Source organism: Chenopodium album, chromosome 11 (genome assembly GCF_948465745.1).
Source record: "Chenopodium album chromosome 11, dcCheAlbu1.1, whole genome shotgun sequence".
In the NCBI taxonomy this organism is placed as follows: Eukaryota; Viridiplantae; Streptophyta; class Magnoliopsida; order Caryophyllales; family Amaranthaceae; genus Chenopodium; species Chenopodium album.
In genome coordinates, this window is record NC_137844.1 from 26,934,885 (window position 1) to 26,951,780 (window position 16,896).

At 42.1% G+C, this 16,896-nt stretch overlaps 1 non-coding gene and 1 pseudogene across 1 annotated transcript; both read right to left on the reverse strand.

Moving 5' to 3' along the window:
- Positions 1-417: 417 nt before the first annotated feature.
- On the reverse strand, positions 418-515 carry LOC145569657 (small nucleolar RNA R71; annotated as a pseudogene).
- A 6,913-nt stretch (positions 516-7,428) lies between these two features.
- Positions 7,429-7,534, reverse strand: LOC145569737 (small nucleolar RNA R71). Its single transcript, XR_014096278.1, has one exon. It is a non-coding gene; the product is annotated as a small nucleolar RNA R71 (small nucleolar RNA).
- Between the last annotated feature and the right edge of the window lie 9,362 nt (positions 7,535-16,896).

The following is a 16,896-nucleotide window of genomic DNA, read 5'->3' on the forward strand; positions in this document are numbered from 1 at the left end:
AGAAGAAGAAGAAGAACGAGAAAGGATGGGTGCTAATCCGAGAGTAGCATTGAAGGAGTTGGGAATTCCGAGAGCCTATAGGTTTGAAAGCGGAATTGCTCCTCCTACGACACCGGCAAATGACTTTGAGACAAGACCAATGATGATTACATTGATAACGAGGCGTCAATTTAGTGGAGCCAAGCATGAGAGTCCCCTCAACCATATTAAGTGTTTTAGAAGTATTGCAATACCATCAAGGTGAATGGGGTTACTCAAGAGTTTATTTGACTTAAACTTTTCCCTTTATCTCTTATTAGACGTGCTCTAGAGTGGTTAGACAAAGAGGTGAAGCCAAACTCTTTGAGAACATGGGATGAAGTGACTAAGGAGTTTCTATCTCGGTTCTACCCACAAAAGTAGGCGGCCGAGGCAAGAGCTCTCATTCAAAGCTTCAAGTAAAAGCCAAATGAAAGTCTTTATGAGGCATGGGATTGGTATAAGGAATACTAAAGAGAGTGCCCTCATCATGGGATTCCCACCTATCAAATCATTGAAATCTTCTATGGAGGTCTAAGCCCTCAAGGAAAATCTTGCTTAGATGTCGGTGCCGGAGGCCCTATCATGAACAAAACGGAGGATGAGGTGGTAAACTTGATTGAAGATGTGGTAAGGTATCACATGCATTGGTAAGAAGGTGATAGAGAGTAGACAAGCAAGATTGGTTCTACGGTGTATTCAATCAACCATCTCAATGTCCTCAACAATTCGTCCTCACAAATTTCAAACTTGGAAAAAAAATAACCTCGATCAAAGCAAAGCTTTAGAGTGCTTCATCACAAGCACTAATTCTTCCCTCCCATAATAAGGGGAAAGGTACATCTTCTAACTCAACTCCTCCTTCTACTTCAACCAATATGCCAAATGGATGCTTGTTTTGTGATGTATGTGGATCATATGACCATGATGCTTCTAATTGTCCACATGCATTTGATAATTGTGATGATGTTTATAATAATGAGTGTAAACAAGTGAACTTTGTTTCAAACAATAACATTGGTCAAAGATTTGATGGACAAAGGAATTGTGGCAATAGAAATTCTCACCAACAAGGGAACTTTGATAATTATGACCAAAATGGTGGTTATAGGAACCAAGGAAACCAAAATTTCTAAGGTAACTATAACAATCAAGGATATAATTATCAAAGTAAAGGTCAAGGGTTTGGAAACCAAAGACAAAACAAGGCTATGGTAATCATAACAAAAACAATGGCCAAAATCAAAACTGGGGCTAATTGGAGCAACCAAAATTAGGGTAATTTTCAAAACAACAATCAAAGGGGACACCTACCCGAATTTGCTCTAAGGACTTAAGGTAATGGTGAAAATTCCTATGCTTAACCTTCATCTTCTAGGACTACTTTGGAAGAAATCATTGAGAACCAAACAAAGATTTTAAACACTTACATGTCGGTGAGTGACAAGAAGTTCAATGAGATGATGACACACAACAAAATGCTTGAAACACAAATCACCCAATTAGAAAACACCTTAAAGGAGAGTGTAAATGCTAGCCCTACTTCTTTACCCTCTCAAGGAGTTGACCTTAATAAATCGGTGTATTATATTGCCACAAGGAGTGGTAAAGTGCTTGAAGAAAGTGTTTCTAGGAATAGTAAGGAGGGCGAGAAGGTGAGTGATTCATATGAGAAGAAAGAGCTTGATGTGTCAAGGAAGGTGAGCCAAGAAGCCAAAGAGGAAGAGAAAATTACAGAGAAATTGCATGAAGATGTGATCAAACCCAAACTTTAATATCCCCAAAAGTTTTTGAGAAACAAGATTGATAAGCAATTTGGAAGATTTCTTGATATGATTAAGGAAGTTCATCTTTCAATCCTTTTTACAGAAGCTATGACGCAAATGCCAAGATATTATAAGTTCCTTAAGGAAATTTTAAGTGGCAAGAGAGAGTGTAATGAGGTTGACTCGGTAAAGGTTGGGGAGTGTTGTAGTGCTTTGATTCACAATGACTTACCCGAAAAGATGAAAGATACGGGTAATTTTTCAATCCCTTGCAAGATTAATGGAAAAATGTTTCAAAATGCTCTCTGTGATCTTGGTGCTAGTGTTAGCATAATGCCGTATTTAGTTTTTAAGAATCTTAAGCTAGGTAAGCTTCTTCCCACCAAAATGACCTTACAATTGGCCGAATGTTCTATGATTTGATAGGTGGGAATCCCATGAAGAGTTGAGGATGTCCCCCTAAAGATAGGAGAGTTTATAATTCCCGTTGACTTCATTGTGCTTGAAATAGTGAAAGATGACAATATACCTATCATCTTAGGGAGACCATTCTTAGCAACTTCGGGTGCTTTGATTTATGTGAAAGGTGGCCTTATTAATTTGCGTGTTGGTAACAATAAGGCAAGTTTTGAGCTTAAGTCAATGCGTTAATCTTTGTCTTTTGTGAAAGGAATTATGTGTATCAATTCACCTCGTTCCAATGATAATGTATGCATGTTTGTATCTTAAACTAACTATGTTCTTGAAGCTTGGGATGATGTTCCCTTAAGTATTGAAAGCAAGAAGGTTAGTGAAGATAACATGGAGCCTTCAAATCTTATGGATGAGGAAGTGATTGATATACCTTCATGGTTTGAGCTCTACCCGAGAGAGGATGAAGATGACTTTAAATGTGTTGATGGTGAGAAGCCGTCCACTATAAGGAGCAAGAAGACAAAGAAGAAAATCAGAGCTTTTATGAAGAAGAAAATGAAATTAAAGCAAAGCGAACTTGATTCGAAATTTTCAACACCAGAGAATACATCCAACAAAGAAATGGAGTTGCCAATCAATGGCAATAAGTTTGTTTCCTCTACCTCTTTGGACAAAGTGGTTTTCTTTGACCCTTCGTGATTTGGAGGAAGGGTCGAGCTTAGGACATTAAGCAAGTGCTACCTGGGAGGCAACCCGATTTTCTAACCTTTTTCTTTTGATTTTATCTTTCTTATTTTTATTAAATTGCTTTTCTTTCACTTGTTTTGTGTTTGGGTTAATAGGTTGTTTTCATGGGAAATCGGATCCCTCAAACGAGCGTGAGCATAATGGGAAGGAGTTTCGTGATAAATGATGACAGTATGCTCGATTTTCTTGAATTTCGAGTTAAAAGGGTAAGGTAACCAAAGAGGTAAGATTGAAAAAAAAAATTTGTGCTTAAATGAGAAGAAAATTTGTGCTTGGTGGGTTCATTATGGTGCTCTCATACAATTGGGATGTTGAACCCACGGCAAAGGCATTTTAAAACTAATGTGATTAGTGGGATTAATAATACTGGGATGATAAAGATGCATAGAGCCCATAGTTGAACACACCAAGAGAATAAGCAAGCGAAGAAGAGAAACAGCAGGGCGCGATCGCGCAGCCGCGCAGCGCAGGCGCACATCCCTAATACGTGGGCTCACACCCATGCTGCGCGGCGGCGCAGTAGCCCAGCCGAGTATTTCTTCTTTTCTCCTTAATTTCCCTCATTTCCCTCTTATCCTCACCTTCTTCCGTACCCATCTCTTCTCCTCTCACGAAACCATAACCCTCAAACATCAAATCCTTCACTTTAATCCTCATAATTCCTCACAAAATCAAAAAATTCCTACTCAAATTTCATCAAATTAACCAAATTTCATACTACTTTCCCCACTTTATCTTCTCCGTTCTCTTTAATCCATTGAAGAGCAAATTGGGGATTTTCGTTTTAGCGGATTTTGGAGCTCAACAGTTGATCAAATTTGCTTCTTGTATGGTATAATCATCTTCTCTACCTTTAGTTTGCATTATTACATCAATTTGTAGTAAGAATTTGATTATTCATACTTGTGAATAGTAGTAGTATTGATTTTGTTGATTATGATGATTGTTTGGGTAATTTGGATGCTTATATTTGTTGTTTGTTGTTTGAAATTTCCTCACATTGTGTTGTTGTTGATTGTATAGCTTGATTGTGAAATTTTGTGGCTCTTTGTGGAAGATTGAAATTTGGAATTGTGGTAGTAATTTGGTGATTGAGTAGTAGTTTGCTTGAACTAAGTGGTGTGGTAGTGTTGTGGTCGAATTGTGACTGCGGTGGACGGTGGAGTTTGTGATTGAATTTTGGTTATGATCATTGTGAAGCAAACATGTCGAAAATCATGAAAGCCCTTACCTCCAAAAAGAGAAAAACTTAAATAACAATTGAAGAATCTTTACCCACAAATTCACCCTCATCTCAAAAACAATTGAACAATGATCCTCTACCATTGCCTAAAACACGATTTGCTAATCCAAGCCACAAACCTCTTTTTGCCGACTTTAAAAAACGAACCATAAAGCCCTCACGGTATTATCATCGAGAGAGTATGATTAAATTACAGATCGATGAGGACTTATGGGTCTTGTTTGACAACCTTTAGTTAGGTAGCTTTGTCAACACATGCTACCGAACCTACCTTGAGCCTACTAGGGAGTTTCTAGCTTCATTAACTTCCACTCCGGTTGGTGACAAGGACTTCCAAATTTCCTTGCAACTCTTAAATGTTGTGAGGACCATGTCTTTGGCCGAATTCAATGCGACCCTTGATTTCAATCCGGGAGCAGATATCCTTTTTCCCGAGCATAAGTACTTTGATGGGTTTGCCCAAAATTCATGGTGGCATGATATCCCGAGATTAGATGAGTTCACCGCTTGCTACTCTCTAGTGAGTAATATTTTTCAATCGTGCCTTCGAGTGCTTCATCGACTCATAGGATACTCGGTCTTCCCAAAGCAAGACTTGGGAAAGATGTCAAAGGCCGAGTTGGTTGTTCTTTGGATTGCAACTAGAGTGGAGTTGCGAGGAAGGGTTAAATTTAGGCACATCTTCTTGAAGAATTGCATGGACATGCATGGTAAGAAGTCACGGGACATTCAATGTGATAGCATGGTGACTAGATTAGCTACCAAGCTTGGTTTTGCTCAATACCTCCCTTCTTGTACTTCGGTGGGGGAAGCCAACACTCTCTACCTCGACATTGCTCAGATCAAGCAAGTTCAATTATTAGCAAAGAACAATGACGAAGAGATTTTTGCTTGGATGAAGAGGTGATGAGTGGCATTTATGCCATAATTTAGTGCTCTTTTTACGGGTTTTCCCTCCCATTTGTAGCTTGTTTGCCCCCTTTTTCTCTCCTTTTTGTTCTTCTTTTCGTTGTTTGCCTTTCTCCTTGTTTTCTTTGTTTTTGTTTTGTAGGAAACAAGGCATTGGAAGAAGAGCAATTCAACCCCAAAATCCCCTGTGTGCGGGCGCGCAACACTATGAGAACCCGCGCAGGAATGCTTCAAGAACAGAACACAAACAGAAGGTTTTGTGCGCCTTGTGCGCGCTTTGTGTGCAGGCACGCGCCTTTGATATGTGCGGGCACGCAGCCCTGGGAGAACCCGCACAAGACAGCAGCAGAAGCAGAGCCAAAACAGGGAGTTGTGTGCGCCCTGTGCGCGCTTTGTGTGCGGGCGCACACTCTTCAAGCGCGAGCGCGCAGAATGCTGGGAGAAGGCGCGCATCCATGGGTCTAATTCCCCGTACCCACAGATCTGCGGGCGCACAAGATCTGCGAGGGCGCACGCACAACATCTGCGCGGGCGCGCAGTGTATATGCGCGGGCGCGCACCGTTGAGTTTCAGTTTTTTTTATTTCGTATTTTTGTATCTTTTAAGGGACCTATATATATAGGTCGTAGGGTAGATTAGTGGATCAGCTAGCCTTATCTTTGAAACAATTAAACCCTAATCTAGAGAGAGAAACTTCATTAGTAGAGAGAGAAAGTGTGGATTTTCATTGATGAACTTGGATATTGAAGAAGGAGCTTGATTGAATCTTTGTAAATCTTCATCTTCAATTAATGAGCAATCTCTTACTCTCTTTCTTTACTTCTGTATTTAGTTTTGTTTGCTTATTTTGATTTTCCTTCTTTACTCATTGATCATGTTGATGCTTATTGATTTGATGATTGATATTGTATTCAATATGATTTGTGAGTAGTCACCTAGCCAAGGGTGTGGGGATGGTGTAGTTGTTAATTGATTCATGCTTATGATGTTGGGGTTATGTTAATGGTGATTAAAGTCTTTGCATGTTTGATATTCTTTAATCTTCTTGCAAGTGCACATTGTTGGTTGATTAAAGGTGAATCTTTGCTAACAAGAAACGGAAGTTGACTTAGTTAAGGTTCATTGTTATCGATAGTTCATTGATTGCACCTTCTAATATATGGTTCTAGTGTGGAAACATAGAGGCTATGTTAGGAGAAATCGATTAACCCCGGAAGGCGGTTAGATCGAGCTTTATTTCGATATTCTTGCATGTTTAGTTTACCATTGCTTGCTTCCGTGTTATTGCTTGATCATATGGCATCTACATCTACCCACTTCCCTTGGTTCTTAGTTATATTTATCTTTAATCATTCCTATTCTTTAGTTTAATCTCTTAGTTATTCACACTTCTTGTCCCGAGATAGCTTAAGTCTTAAGTAGTGAATGCGGTGTTTATGCATGTCTCCTTGTGTTTCGACCCCTATGCTTGCCTTATACTCGTATTAGGTTTGTTTAGGTTGTATAAACTGTATTTGATCTAGGGATAGACAATTGACGACGCGTTTATTCCCTTGTCAAATTGGCGCCGTTGCCGGGGAAACGGCTTCCATTACTTTTTCATTACTTTATTTGAGACTATCTCATTCCTTGTTTGTTAGTATTTTCTACTACTTGTTACTTGTCAGTGTTTACGTTCTCCTTAGCTTTGTTGTATGAACAGAGGACGAACCCGCTCAAGGTCTTTGATTCCCATCGATCTGGAGCTAGAGAGATCTTTGTCCTTACTTCGAAGAGAAGCGAGAGCGAGGAGTAGAAATTCTCACACCCCAACGAAAGAAGGAGTAAGAGAATTGGAAGATACTCCACCATCTTCACCCTCAAGTGAAGATTTAGATAGTCCTAATTCACAATCAAGTCCCGGAATCAACCCCTTTTCAATCTTTAAGTCCGAAAGTGAAGAAGGTTCTAAAATGGGAGAGAATACACCTTTGAGTCGTCTTGGGGCTCTCAAAGCCTTTAGAGCCCAAAGTGGGATCCTAACCCCTACCACTCAAGCCAACAATTTCGAAATCAAGCCCAATTTGATTGCTTTAATAGAGAGGAAACAATTCTCGGGTGGAAAATTTGAGAGCCCTCATGAGCATTTGAAAGAATTTGAGAAGTATTGTGACACGATCAAAGCCAATGGAGTGACTCAAGAGTATATCCGCCTCAAGATGTTTCCATTTTCTTTAATTGGGAGAGGTCTAAAATGGTTAGAGAAGGAGGTGCCCCCTAACTCTCTCACAACTTGGGACCAAGTAACTACGGCTTTCTTGAGGAGATTTTATAACCATAGGAAGACCACCGAGGCTCGGTCCTTAATTCAAGGTTTTCGCCAAAAGAGTGGTGAGACTCTAAGTGCGGCATGGGTCCGGTACAAAGAGCTTCAACGTCAATGCCCACATCATGGGATACCCAAGTATCAACTCATCCACACTTTCTATGGAGGTCTCACACCTCAAGGGAGAACAAGCCTAGATGCCGCGGCCGGCGGTCCAATCATGAACAAAGAAGAGGATGAAGTGGAATGCATTATAGAGGAGGCCGCAAAGCATTATGATGATTGGTATGAAGGAGAAAGGGAGGCTACTTCTAGCAAGGGTGTATATGCATTGGAGCAAGCCAACGCAATCAACAACCTTTCTACCCAAATCTCCAAGATGGCCAAGCAAATGGACGAAATGATGAAAGAAAGGTCCAACCCTCATGGTAATACCTCCCCTTCAACCAAGGGAGGCAATGGTATGACCACTTCTTCCCCCTCTTCTTATAATAAAATGCCTCAAGGATGCATATTTTGCTCAAATTGTGAAACCTATGATCATGATACCTCCCATTGTGTGTATGCTTGTGAAGTTCAACCCCCTCCCTATGAACATGATGATAATGTGGAAGATGTCAATGCTATGAATTTTGCCCTTAGGATGGAAAATGTAGGGAACTTGAGGCCAAACTCCAATCAAATGGGGAATTGGAATCAAGGTGGAAACCGTGGTTGGAACCAAAGTGGTGGTGGCTATGGTAACCAATACCATGGTGGGGGAGGCCCTTCCAATTTCAATGGAAGAGGCTACTCTAACCAAAGGGGGTATGGTTATCAAGACCAACAACCCAACTCTCGATACAATGACCATCAAAATCAAAATTTTGGTGATCAAGGTAACATGGGAAACAATCAACAAAGCAATGTTCCCAACCAAGGCACCGGAGGCAATAGGGGCCAAAATGTTTCTAACTATGCCCAAACCAATAGGCCTCCGGGTTTCCATCAATCCCAACTTCCTGCACCTCAACAACCTCTTCAAATTGAGGCCCCTCCAAATGATCCCGTGATGGCTAAGCTAGATGCCATTATGAAAATGCATGAGGAGGAAAAGAAGAGAAATGAGGAGGATAAAAAGCGAGCCAATGCTCATAAGAAAATGCTTGAAACCCAAATTGCTCAACTTGCTTCTAATTCCTCTTCTTCTTCCTCTTCTACTATCCCTAGTCAAGGAGTCAACCCAAAACCTTTGTATGCCGTGACAATAAGGAGTGGGAAGGTATTAGGGAGTGACCCCTTAGTTGAGGAGGAACCCCAAAATGAAGTAGAGTTAGAGAGAGGGGATAAGAGAACCAAAGAGCCTTCTAATGTTGAGGAGGAGAAGGATGTTGAGGTGCAAAAGGAGAAAGAAACCACCCCTTGCCCCTAAATCTCCAACCTAGAGAGGAGAGATTACCTTTTCCCCAAAGATTTGTGAGAGCTAAGCTTGACGCTCAATTTGGGAAGTTTTTGGATGTGATTAAGAATTTGCATGTTTCTCTTCCTTTTGTTGATGCCATGAAACAAATGCCCCATTACTCTAAGTTTTTGAAAGATCTATTGAGTGGGAGAAGGGAGTGTGAAACGTTGAGCTTGACCGCCAATTGTAGTGCAATCCTTTCCAACAAACTTCCCGCCAAGTTGAAGGATCCGGGTAGCTTTTCCATCCCTTGTTCTATTAATGGCATTGAATTTGACAAAGCTTTGTGTGATTTAGGAGCAAGTGTGAGTCTCATGCCCTACTCCGTCTACCAAAATCTTAGTGTAGGAACCCTTTCCCCCACTAACATTACTCTCCAACTAGCGGATCGGTCCATTAAGTTTCCCATGGGTAAGGTTGAGGACATTCCCCTTAGGGTAGGAAAGTTCACATTCCCCGTGGATTTTTATGTGCTAGAGATGGATGAGGATGAGAGGATTCCTATTATCTTGGGTAGGCCGTTTCTAGCTACTTCTAGGGCCATCATTGATGTGAAGGAGGGTAAAATATCTTTGAAAATTGACAATGATTCAATTGAGTTTGATTTGAATAATGTCATGCAACAACCCTTCTCAAGTGATGAATGCTTTAGAATAGATGTTCTAGATACCATGCTTAGTGAATTTTCTTGTTCGCATTTGCATGCTACTAACGATCCCCTAGAAAGCGTATTGTTGAATGATTCCAAGCTAGGTGCTCACAAGGACGACATTCAATTCTATGAGGATTTTCTAGAGGAGAGCAAGAGCGAGTGCATGGATGAGAGCATGGAGGAAGAGGCTTTTCGCACCCATGATCTCTTTCAAGTTGAGGAAAGAGAGAAGAGCACCAATGGTAAGGGAGCACCAAAGGAAGACTTGAAACCTCTACCTTTGGGCTTGAGGTATGTATTTCTTGGTTCTAATGAGTCTTTCCCCGTAATTGTTAATTCCAACCTAACGGAGGAGCAAACCTCCCTCTTGATCAATGTTTTGAAAAAACACAAGAAAGCTTTAGGTTATACCATTGATGACATTAAAGGTATAAGTCCTTCTTTATGCATGCACAAAATTGATCTAGACGGAGATGCCAAACCCGTTAGGCAAAGGCAAAGGAAGCTTAACCCTTCCATGCAAGAGGTTGTGCGGAAGGAAGTGGCTAAGCTTCTTGATGCGGGAATTATATACCCAATTGCTCATAGTGATTGGGTATATCCCGTGCAAGTTGTGCCTAAGAAAGGGGGAATGACGGTAGTGAAAAATGATCATGATCAACTAGTTCCCACTAGGCTTGTAACCGGTTGGCGCATGTGCATTGACTATCGCCAACTTAACATAATTACATGCAAAGATCATTTTCCATTACCGTTCATTGATCAAATGTTGGAGAGGCTTACAAAGCCTTCCTTCTATTGTTTCCTTGATGGGTATTCGGGATTTTTCCAAATCCCGATTGACCCCAAAGATCAAGAGAAGACGACTTTAACATGTCCCTACGGTACTTATGCGTATCGTAGGATGCCTTTCGGGCTTTGTAATGCTCCCATAACATTCCAACGTTGTATGATGTCTATTTTTAGTGATATGATTGAGGATGAGATAGAGGTCTTTATGGATGACTTTTCCGTTGGAGGAGCCACCTATGAAGATTGTCTATCTAATTTATCTCGTTGCTTGGAAAGATGTGAGAGGGCTAACCTCGTGTTGAATTGGGAAAAGTGCCATTTTATGGTAGAAAGTGGGATTGTTCTTGGGCACAAAATTTCCCATGCCGGCATTGAGGTTGATAGAGCTAAGGTAGAGGTCATTGAGAAACTTCTTGGGCAACGAGGTTATTGGTTCGGTTCTTGGGCAACGAAAGGATGGGAAGTTTCATGTCATACATTATTTGTCCAAAACTTTCAATGATGCCCAACGAAACTACACAACCACCGAGAAGGAGTTCTTAGCGGTTATTCACTCATTTGAGAAGTTTAGAACCTACCTCATTGGTTCCAGGACAATTGTGTATACCGACCACTCGGCTCTCAAATATTTGATAGGGAAGAAGGAAGCTAAACCAAGGTTGTTGAGATGGGTTTTAGTTCTCCAAGACTTTGATTATGAAATGAGAGACAAGAAGGGAGCCGAGAATGTGGTGGCGGATTCCCTTTCAAGGTTGGGCGGTGCAAGGTTCAAGGATGATGGTTTGCCAATAGAGGATGCTCTAAGGGATGATGTACTATATGTTCTTGAGGTGAAGTCGGCGCCATGGTATGCGGATATTGTGAATTACTTGGCTTGTGGTGCCATACCTCCGGATTTCACTTCACAACAATGTCGAAAGCTCAAGCATGAGGCAAAGAGATATATTTGGGATGAACCGATTTTGTTGAAGAGAGGGGTTGATGGGTTGTTGAGGAGATGCGTCCCCAACGACGAGGTTTAAAGTGTTCTCCATATGTGCCACTCTTCTCCTTGTGGTGGGCATATGAGTGCTCAAAAGACCGCCTCAAAAGTTCTTCAATCAATGCTCTTTTGGCCTTCTTTATTCAAGGATTCTTGGATGTTTGTCAAGACCTGCGATAGATGTCAACGGCTGGGGAATGTTTCGAGAAGGGATGAAGTGCCGCAAAACCCCATCCTTGAGCTTGAAGTTTTCGATGTGCAGGCTATAGACTGGATGGGACCTTTTATCTCCTCAAATGGGAACAAGTATATTTTGGTTGCCGTTGACTATGTGTCCAAATGGGCGGAGGCCGTAGCTTCTCCAGCAAATGACTCAAAGGTGGTGGTCAACCTTTTAAAGAAAGTGATCTTCCTAAGATTCGGTGTTCCAAGAGCAATTATTAGTGATGGGGGGTCACATTTCAAGCACCACACCTTCGTTCGACTTCTTGATAAATATGGGGTATCTGACAAGCGAGGGCTTGCTTACCACCCCCAAACAAGTGGTCAAGCGGAGGTCACCAATAGAGAGCTCAAAGTGATCTTGGAAAAGACGGTTGCTAGGACGAGGAAGGATTGGTCCTCTAAACTCATTGATTCTCTATGGGCTTATAGGACCGCCTTCAAGACGCCAATTGGGACTACTCCTTACAAGCTTGTATATGGGAAGAATTGTCATTTTCCCGTAGAGATGGAGCATCGTGCTCATTGGGCGATCAAGCAAATCAACTTGGATCTCCATAGTGCGGGGGAGCAAAGGCTTTTAGAGTTGCATGAGCTAGAGGAGTTGAGGTTGAGTGCCTATGAGAATGCAAGTATGTATAAGGCAAGATCAAAAGCGTGGCACGACGCTCAAATCATCAAGAAAGATTTTGTCAAAGGGCAAAAGGTGCTCCTCTTCAACACGAGGTTGAAGCTCTTCCCGGGCAAGCTCCGATCAAGATGGAGTGGGCCATACATTGTTACGGAGGTGGGCCATACTATTTTTGCAGGCCGGTTGGTGTTATATATGGAGCTAAGTTGGGGTTTGGAGACTTGGAAGTGAATGAGGAGCATTTAAAGAGAAAACTTCGATGAAGACCTTGTGCTCGGGCGCGCAGGCCTGGGAGAACCCGCGCACAGGGAAGCTCAGAAAACAGAAGCTGGCAGAAACATTTGCGCGCCTTGTGCGCGACATATGCGCGGGCGCGCATTAGAGGGTTGTGCGGGCGCGCAGGCCTGGGAGAACCCGCGCAGATTTAAGGCAAAAATTCCAGATTCTGGCAGAAAGTTTTGCGCGACGTGTGTGCGACATCTGCGCGGGCGCGCAGATCTGGGTTTATCGGGGCTTAAGTTCTCATTTTCCCCATTTCGTTCATCACTTTCTCACCATCCCTCACGATTCTCACTCTCTCTCATCAAGAACTCAAACCCTAACCTCCCAAATCCCCTCTAATCTCACTTATTTCCTTGAAATTTCATCAAATCCCTTACATTCCCTCCCTTTTCTCACAAATTCATCACTTTCCCCTCTTAAAATCATCCATTTTCCACCAAATTCGTGGTGGCTCTTTGGTGGTCGAGGTGGTGGTGCGTGAAAGCTCTTGGAGGTCTTCAAGCTCTTCAATTGTGGTATAATCCTAATCCTTGAGTACTTTGTGGATTTAATTCATTAGATAATATCATGTTTTAGGATTGTTAAGCAAAAATTGAGCTTGTATGAATTTTGTGTGGTTTTGAGATAGTTTTGCTTATAATTGTTGATTTTGTTGTGAATTTCTTGGTAATTTGTGAGTATTGTTGGTGAATATTGTTGTTTGCATGCAATTTGCCTAGAAATTACTTGACTTGGATATTGAGAATTGTGTGAGTGATCACTAGCTTGATTTTGAGCATTGAAAATTGTTAATGCATGTGAGATTGAAAATGTATGTTGATTGAGAGTTTTTGATGCTTGATATTGAAATTTGCTTAGTGATTGTCTCCTTAGTGATTGAGTATTGCAAATTTTGGCGTTGAATATTGTTGGTCATAGTTGTTTTCTCTTGTGTTATTTGTATCTTGGAAAGTTGTTGCTCCTAACCCCTTTTCAGATAACAAGATCAAAGGTTTTAATTGTTGTTGTTATTGTGGGAAGGATTTGGTATTTTTGAGTGTTGGAATCACTCCTTGGTGTTCTCGGTATCTTTTTGGGTTGTTGAGTAAAGTTGGTGAAGATGAGTGGTAGGAGAAGGAGCAGGAAGGAGCCTAGAATATCAGTTGATGAACCCCAACCCTCCTCTCAAAATCTAAACCAAGCACAATCCTCTCTTCCCACCTTAAAATTTGTGAACCGACACCATGCTCCCATCCATCAAACACTCCTCAAACGCAAACTAAACCCCACCCGACACTACTATCAACGCTCAATGCGTGACTTGGGGATAGATGAGGACCTTCGGTCCCTTCTTGATAACCTTTGGATGAGTGAGTTCATCCAACACCAAAACCCAACCTTCAAGGAACCCACCTACGAGTTCCTAGCTTCCTTTGAGAAGGAACCCGTTGGAAACAACGAGTTCCAAATCTCCTTCCAACTCTTCAATGCCCGCCATGTCATCTCTCTTCGGCGTCTAGATGAACTCCTAGACTTTAACCCCGACGCCGATCTTCTTCCCCCATCCACCGAGCTTTTCCCCGAGTACGACGCTTTCCGTTGGTGGCGGACAATTACCGACGTGGATGTGTTTAGTACTCGGTACTCGGTGGCTAGCCAAATTATCCATCCGGTACTCCGCATCCTACACCGCATCTTGGGGTTTGTGGTGTTTAGCAAACAAGACTTGAGCAAGCTCTCTCATGAAGAGCTCTTCACTCTTTGGGTCGCCATAAAGGAGGAGTTGAGTGGGCGGCTCAACATGGGGTACTGGTTTGTGCTCTGTTGTGAGGCAATTAAGAATGGGAACAAGACGGGAGAGATTGCGTTAGGAGAGATGATTACAAGGATCGCCTCGAAGCTAGGGGGTGAGGTTCTTTTCCCTTTTTGCACAAGGGTGGGGAAAGACAAGGATATGTTCGTGGACATCTCATACATGCGGAAGTCGGTCTTCATCCAACCGACCGACGATGTGAACAACTTCCACGATTGGTGCGTTGAGCGGCAGCACCATTGCATTCTTCCATTCCCGAGCCGCACTTCCTTGGAGCGGAACACAAGGAATGTGTGGAAGATTCCTAGGGACAATGGTGTCCTTCCCAACGCTCTTGGAGGTGAGCGAAACATGATTGTCCGCGAGCGGCAACAACAACAACAACAACAACAACAACAACAACAACAACAACAACAACAACAACAATTCAAACAACAACAGCAATTTCAACAACAACAATTTCATCAACAACAAGGGTTTCAACTACAAGGTTTTCAATATGGGGAAGGATCCCAAGGTTTGCGCGTCCCCTCCTCTGGCGAGGGAGGTATGGCCTCTTCCTCTTCTTCTTTTAACCTTGAGCGTGCTTTCCAAACCCTTTCTATGCAAGTTAACCGGTTGACGGAGGCCGCCGATGGGTACTCGGTTTACAATGCCAACATTTATGATTGGCATGTAAACCAAGGGCACTTTGACCCACCGGTGAACTATCCGTATTTTCCGCCCCAACAGGGGCCGGTTCCTTCTCACGAGGAACCGCATGTTGACGGCACTCCCCGTCAACCGGTTTGGCCCTATTGGTCCGGGCCTTCATCTCAAGGGGCCCCCCGTGTGAACTACCCGACCTTTGAGGGGAACGATTACAGGGCACCGGGGGGGGGTGTTATTACCGTGGGGACCCCAACTACCCCATGTACACATCCGAGCCTCTTGAGATGCCCCCTCCCTTTGACCCTCTTCCGGACTACCAACAAGAGTTGTACCGGAACCGTGGTTTTCCACCGGGTTACACTGGTGGTTGGGACCCCCATGGCCCTCCTATCGACGTCGACTACGAGTGGCGTCCATATGGAGAGGGCTCTAGTTCTCACATGGAGGACTAGGGCCCTCGGGCCGAGTTTAGCCCTTCCTCCCACCCCATTTTCCACTTTGTTCAAACCGAGGACGGTTTTCCGTTCAAGTGTGGGGGGGTGCTTATTTATTGTTTCATTCAAGGGCTTTGTTCTTATGGGGCGCAATTTTGGGCCAATAGGTGTCTTTTTGGAAGGTTCCTTCCCCTCTTTTCAAAAAAATGATGATGATGGTGTTTTTAATGAAACCTTGGTGTTTTTAATGAAACCTTGTGTTGTTTTGGCTCCCGTTTTTTTCGAAAATCCAAATTCCCCTTTAATCCAAACTTTTTTTTTCTTTGTTCTTTTTCTTTAGTAGCTTCTTTTCTCTATTTTATTTTCTCTTTATTTCTTTGTATATATTTGTCTTGCTACTAACCAAATATTTGCCGAGTTATTTTGGACTTTGACATTTTGTAGGGCTTATTGGCGCATTCCCCAAATTTTTCCGAGCAATGGAGTTTCAACGATTGTGGATTTGCGTTTGCTAAGCGTAATTGGGTGACAAATTCTCCTTCTCAACTCTGTAAATATTTGATTGGTTGCATAGCTTAGGTTAGTGTAGGAAGGAGTTGAATGGTTCGAGGTTGTTTGATTTGGTTCTAAGGAACCTGGGATCGTTGATGTTGTATTCAACGATCATTGTATGTCGATTGGGATTTATATGATTTACATGCCTCATTTATGAACCTTTTTTATTTCTTCCTTTTCCTTTGTGTGTTGCTTTTCTTCTTTCTTTTATGTGACATTCATAATCATGACAAGAGAAAAAAAAATTTGAAAACTGAGAATTTGCTCGTTCATTTGGACATGTGGACCTATATGGTTTTGTTATGACATATATTTGAATGCTTACCTTCCTAGTTGAAGAGGGTCTTCACAGTTTGAGAGTGCTTAGGGTTGAACTAGACACATTTTGAGCTAAGGTAGCCCGGTTTAGAACTCTTGAGGACGTTTGAACCCCTAGTTCATGGGAAAGTGGTAAGATGGTGTTGCTCTCCATAGTGAATAGGATTCCCTTGGTTGGTATTTGCTTATTTTCATATCCCATGTGAGCGTTTATTGTTCAAGCCTCTATCACTTTTGTTGAGCGGCATTTTGGATCCTTAACTATGCGTGTCTTAATCCTTGTGTTGGTATCTAGCTCCCAAGATCGTGATCATATAACTCTAGAGGAGGAAGAGGGCATTTCTTCTCATTTTTCTTTGTTTTCCTTGTGTTTTGTTACAAATTTGGTTTTTATTTTACATATACCTTCTTGCTAGCCATGTTGAGCCTTATTTCCCCTTTCTTGGTTAAACCACATTACAAACCTAGCGGCCTATGTTCTACCAACCCTTGTAGTTAGTGAAGCATCGGCTTGTGAGGTTCGAATTTGAGGGTCTTGATTTTAAGCAAGGAAGTTGTGCAATTTGGTTCGAATGAGGTCTTGAAAGTCTATTTATGAAAAAGTGTGCAAAAGGTTTGGCAAGGAAGTTGTAATTTATGAAAACCAACACCATTCAAAAAAAAAAAAATGATGAGGAAAGAAAGAAAGGAAAAAGAGAAGGAAAAATTGAGTTGAATGAAAATCTTGCAAAAAAAGAGTAGT